Source organism: Carettochelys insculpta, chromosome 18, assembly GCF_033958435.1.
Source record: "Carettochelys insculpta isolate YL-2023 chromosome 18, ASM3395843v1, whole genome shotgun sequence".
In the NCBI taxonomy this organism is placed as follows: Eukaryota; Metazoa; Chordata; order Testudines; family Carettochelyidae; genus Carettochelys; species Carettochelys insculpta.
The window spans coordinates 28,585,037-28,591,036 of NC_134154.1; the positions used below are offsets into that span (position 1 = coordinate 28,585,037).

The 6,000-nt window shown below is 46.2% G+C and overlaps 1 long non-coding RNA gene across 1 annotated transcript in view; it reads right to left on the bottom strand.

The window, feature by feature from the left end:
* LOC142022611 (uncharacterized) overlaps positions 1-5,019 on the bottom strand; it is a 29,422-nt gene extending 24,403 nt beyond the window's left edge. Inside the window, exon 1 of the long non-coding RNA XR_012647998.1 lies at positions 4,816-5,019. This is a non-coding gene — a long non-coding RNA (uncharacterized LOC142022611). The remainder of the gene's footprint in view (positions 1-4,815) is intronic.
* Positions 5,020-6,000: the final 981 nt, after the last annotated feature.

Consider the following 6,000-nt stretch of genomic DNA (forward strand, 5'->3'; position numbering starts at 1 on the left):
GATTGTATAATGTTCCAGATCTGAGACGATGTTATCGTCACAAGTTCTACATCTCTTGTTTCAGCAGACGAATGCTGTTACACACAGCTCACCAGAAAGCCAACAACTTCTGTCGGTGACACTGGCGGGCCAGTTGCCAGCTCTAGCCTAGACTGCAGTCATCAGCTAAGAACTGAAAACCTCATAGTGGTAGACTAGACCAGTTCACCAAGATGTTAGATTTGCTCAAAATAGGTACTTGACTAATAAGAATGTTCTAGTGTTTAGACTCTGAAGTTGTACGCTCATGCAGGCATTTGTCTCATATCTATTTGCCACGTTATCAGGTAATCTTTAAGTGTTTGTTCTGTAACTGTAAATCACCTAGTCAAAGGAGCTTTCCCAAGAGCGAAATACCAGTTGGCCTCAGGAGGCGTCATCTCCTGCCCAACAAAAGAAGGCTCATAGACGTGGGACAAGCCACCATATTTTGCTGATTTCTCCATTCGGGCTTCCTGTCCCTCTTTGCATAAATGGAGCTGCCCTTGTTTTTATTCCCCTGTGGGTAGTTTACATACAAGACAGGTGCATATCTGCCTTCCCTACTAGCTGGGAGGGATCATTCTCCTCCTTTGGCCGTAGACTTCAAAGCATAATATTACTGACTATCCAGATTTCCTCATACAGACATTTGAAAATTGACATTAATCACCACTATGTCACAAGCGTTCCAAAAAGACCTCCCAATGTATGCTTCAATAATACAGTAATACTGTATTCATTCAGTTCTTTACCACTCGCTTTCCCCTCCCCTCCATCTTTATAGACCACTAAACTTTTGAAAAGGATTGTTTACAGGATTAACCCTCACCATAAACAACAAGAAGTCCTGTGGCACCTTATAAACTAACAGATATTTTGGAGCATAAGCTTTTGTGGGCAAAGACCCACTTCATCGGGAGGACCTTTGCCCATGAAAGCTCATGCTCCAAAATATCTGTTAGTCTATAAGGTGCCAGAGGACTTCTTGTTCTTCTTGAAGACACAGACTAACAGTGCTAACACGCTGATACTCCTCAACATAAAGTTTATTCCAGCTGTGAGGAAGGCAACATGGGGTCTGGTGCTAAAGGTAACTCAATGCCCTTTCTTCCTCTGCTGATGTTTGCTGACACGCAAATTATCTCAGTTGACAATTAAGGCGTAAATGGACCATTAAGACAGCATAGGCAGGAGATGGTAGGAAACAGAGCAAATACCCATTCCTTTATTTAGGACAGACCTGTTTAACAACTCCACAAGCAAGCCTGGAGTTTAAACATACTTTAGTCATAATTCTGTCATCTCTGCACAACTCTGAAAACCCATGGCATGCTGGAATACTAGGGTCCAAGTGACACCCCCCCAGAGCTACTTTGTGCAACAATCCTTACAGCCATGTCTATGGTGTGAACACAGGGGAGCCTCGGGTCGACCACTCACTTCTGAAGGTCTGTAATGGACCAACCTCTGCTGCCTTTTAATATAGCCTCTACTGAGGTCACAGCTTCTCTTTGCTGGGCACCTGTGGAGGATTAGAACATTAACTTTACAGTGCCTGGGTTGGGATTCCCTTACACAACCCTTTCCATTCCATGGGCTGCCTGGTAAAATTCAGAGCCTCGTATAGATGCTACTGCCTTCCACTCCTTGAGTCTCAGCATCTTTTATTTTGTGGATCCCCGGCAAAAGATTCCACGGAGATCACATGGCTGGCATTTGAGAACCAGTCTCCAGCACAGCCAGCTATTGCATGGCTGCACCAGAAAGCAGCGGGTCAGAATGAGGAGTGTTTAGGACAGGGATGGACAACACACATCTCACAGGCCACTTGAAGCATGGAGCTCTGCAGTTATCCTCATCACCACCCCCAGGTGGTGCAGGTCACGAAGACTACAGGTCCCAGCATCCTCAGCTACGCCTTTGAGCTCAGCAGTCAGGCTGGGACCACTAGGAGGCATGGAACCAGCAGCAATCTTCCACTGTTATTATGGGAGGTGGAAGCCTTGGATTCTCAGGTAAGCAGCGAATGTGGCCAAAGTCAGGGAGCCCTGGTCCAAGCTTAAAGCAACATTGGTGCTTTCATGATTTGCACATGTCTCTTTTCTCCCTTTGATATTTGATGCCAGCTCCAAAGCCAAAGCGTTGGGCATTGGAGGGGTGGCAGGAAGAAGCAATGTGAAGAACATGCACTCAGCATTTTTGCATTCACAGAGGACAAAGTTACAACCATTCTGTGACGGGCCTTTTTCCCGCAGGCCACGAAGGGGCAGATCTAGCTAGCCTCATACCCACAGTGTCTATCTCTCCGGACATTTATATCCATTCAGCCACGACACCTGAGTGTCTGACATTCCAGCTCAGATCTGGAGAAAACAGATCCTACTCCAACGATTTCAGAGGCCTTCTGCCCCCTTACAAAAAGTCTGTAGAATGCCCAAAGTATCTAGGTCCTACCAAATGCCTGGCATGACCTCATCTTCACGGCACTTATTCGCAAGCAGGTTCTGCATGAACAATTAATTCCACGCAGAGATCATTTGAATGTTAAGTGACCTTTGTATTTATTGTGCCCTTAAAGCAGAGGTAGAAATGACAGCCAAATCAGCAGCCTGACCACAGGGTGCTGCACAAAGAGCTTTTCTTTCCTGCAGTGAACACAAAATGCAGCAGTTCTTTTGAAGTCACCTTGAAGGAGAAATGACAGAGCGATAATACCTTAGAGCAAAGTACTGTAATGCTTTTTAAGGTGTTAAACCTTATTCCTTGAGTGCTTCTCGGTTGCTCTACAAAGGGCTGTCTGTCTATTAATGCTGTCCCCAGCATCTCTTAGGTTTGACCTTCTTTCAGCGGAGCTTGGAAGCCTTTAAATCTATCAGGGAAGTTCAGTTTCTCTCTCTCTCCCTCTTTTTTTTTTTAAATAATACTTCCCAGATTGGATTAGGGCCTTTCAGAATGGAAGGAAAGAGCTGCAGATTTAAAGGCCATCTAATCTGAACCTTGTATATCAGCCCTTCTCTGATCCCAGTCATATGCGCTAAGGCCCAGGGGCTGCAACCTGCTGTTCTGGAGCTGCATGCAGCTTTGTAAGGACTTTTTTTTGGCTCCCAATGCTATAATTGCAAAGTAAAAAAAAAAAAAAAAAAAACCACAAACCTCTTGGGTATTTGGTAAATGATGAACATCTGAAAACCCAATAACGAACAACTTGTATCTAAATGGCAAACAATATGCTATCTCGAAATGTTGGATAACTTCCCCTTTAATATGTGCAGTGCATTGTGAGATATGATGCAGTATCTGTGTTTTGATCATGTTGCTGATCATGTCTTGATTTTAAAAAGGAAAAGGCAGCTTGCAGCATTCCTGCTGTGAAGGGCAACACACATTTTCAGAAGGAAAACTGAAATTAAACGTGAAGTAAAACTGGCATCATTAAAACACGTTCAGGAGTGAAAGTCAGGAAGACAGCGCTACAAACACACAAAAAGTGTGAGGAATTAGAATATGTAAAACATTTGCAAATGTCCTGCAGTAACTAGGTATCACATTACAAATCATTGTGTCTGCACAGTTCTTAAAACAGGGGTTACAAAAGTCTGGTTTGACATTACTTTTTAAGGACAGTCTTGTATTCACATGCATTGTGCCTCTTGAATTATTGATTTTTTTTTATTGAATTTGAAAAAAAATGGCTCTTCCTGGTATTTTGGTTGCTGGCCCCCGTGCTAAGCGAAAGCAGCTCTTTCAGGATGGCATTGTGATCCGAAGACTCCGAGAGACGGACAATTCACCATACACGCTGGAATTCCCTTGCTCCTGTTTACTGACTTACTGATTCATGAGTCACAACCCAACTCTCTTCCTGTGCATTAAACTAGGGCAACAGGTCAACTTCCTTGCTCCTGACCACTCTGTTCCAGCCACCACCATGAAAACCCTGGGGAAGTTTGGACCCAGGTTCCAAAGCCAAACTTTGCAAGCCGGGCCTCTATTCACTCAGTCTTTTAGTGAGTAGTCCCAGAGGTGCCCTTAATGATTCTGTCCAGCGCCGGCGCAGAAAGCTACCTCAATGCTTTATGGTGTCAGCGGAGAGAGCCAGACAAGGGAGTTTCAGCATAAGGCACCATGCTCCCCAAAGGGACCCAACACATTAGGGGAGGAAAATCCATCAGGGTGGAGCGGGCCTAGCAAGAGAAGACCTGAGACAGATACAAATGATTGGTTTTGGCAGGCTGTGCTGAACACTGGGGACCCCCATGCACTGAACGAGCTGAGCAGATGTGGCCATATCCCTTGAGTAAGCCTGAACCAATGCAGATGTCCTGCTGCTCACACCAGAGGTTACATTATTCTGCAACTGGTCTGTATCCAGGGTTGCATGGGGACATGAAAGACGTGATCTCCGAGCAGGTTCCCAGCTCTGGAGGGTTCTCTCCCGCAGGGTACGTGCGCCACTAGAGGCTGCTGGCACCTGCCCATTCACTTGCCGAGGAAATTTCTAGAAAGCCTGGCTTGATCACAGGCCTCCGGCTGCCATCTCTCTTGTGCCACAGATGGCAATGGGAGGGAGTGAAAGGACATTTGCCCTGAGTTATTCAACAGGGGAACAAAATACCCAGAGGCCCATTGGCCAGGCAAGCCTCAGGGGTTTGCCAGGGTGAAGCAATGGGTCTGCAAGCCCCTTGCACTGCAGCCTGCCCAGGGCAGACCTGTTCCTGGACTCAAGCAAAACCTCCAAGAACAGGGCGATGATATTTCCCTATGCCAAATGCAGGACACCTGGTTTCGACTTACAGTTAAGTAGTTTATGCTCTTTAGAAGTGCCTGTCCTATCCTCATCTTGCTGTCTTCCACAGCATGGGCTGGTAGTGCCAGGGCTGGTAGTGTGAAGGGGAGCTCCAGGAGCCAGGGCAGGAGGGTGGGTGTGTGCGGAAGAGTGGGAGGCTGAGGGGGTGCAGGAGTCAGGACAGTTGTGAAAGTCTCAGAAGAACCCACAGGATCATGATGGATCAGTTGGTGGAGAACTTCTGCCCCGTAATTAGTGAACCACAGAAAAGACCAAGCCAGCAGCATTTAGTGGGAAAGGAACTACCAGTTCTGTGTAATCAGGCCACACAATCATATCAGGGTGTGGGTCTGTTAAGCAGCACGTCCGCATATGGCAGATAACCCGTGCTATCAGTTCCTAAAAGAGGTGTGAGCTGCCAAAACCTCCAGGGGAAATGTTGCTCTCTGATCTGCAAGACAGGCTGTGACTGTAATATTGGCACCAATGGACTAAGTCTCAGATCTGCCAAAGGTAGTTAGGAACCTCATTCCTGTGATCTTTCAAATCCCAGTTTTGTCGCTCAGTCCCTCCTGCTGCGTCATCGGCCAGAAACTATAATTCAGAGACCCCCATACTTGGGCTACCGGTGTCTTTAAGGCGACTTGGTGCATGCAAAGTCAGGGTATGAAGTTATTCAGCTTCTTAAGACGTGGCCCCTCTCTCCACTGGGAGCTTTATTCAGTCCGAGTAACGTCCGATTGGCAACAGCGGCAAGGTCTCAGCATGAGCCAACATGCTCAGCACTCCCACTGGGGAACAGCATCACACAGGTACTGAAGTGGAAAAACAAAAAAGCAGTCAAGTAGCACTTTAAAGACTGAAGTGGAGGTTTCCTTCTGAGTTGAATGGGAGACACGAGCTGACATTTGGCTGCCTGAGAACAGTGCCATGCCAGAGCAGCTTTCACAAAAGGACCGGACTGTGCTCAGTCTTAGGCTATGTTTACACTACAAGATAAATTCGAATTTAAGGCAGTTAGCTCAATATTACCATGTGACTGTCTTCACTGTAAATACCGTTAGCTCGATTTAGGAAGCACAATGTCGATATCATAACATCGTTGGTACCTGCTGGGCATAGAGGCAAGTGCAAATTTAAAAGTTTGATGAAAGGCCAGTGTGGAAGCGCCACATCTTAAAATCAAATTTATT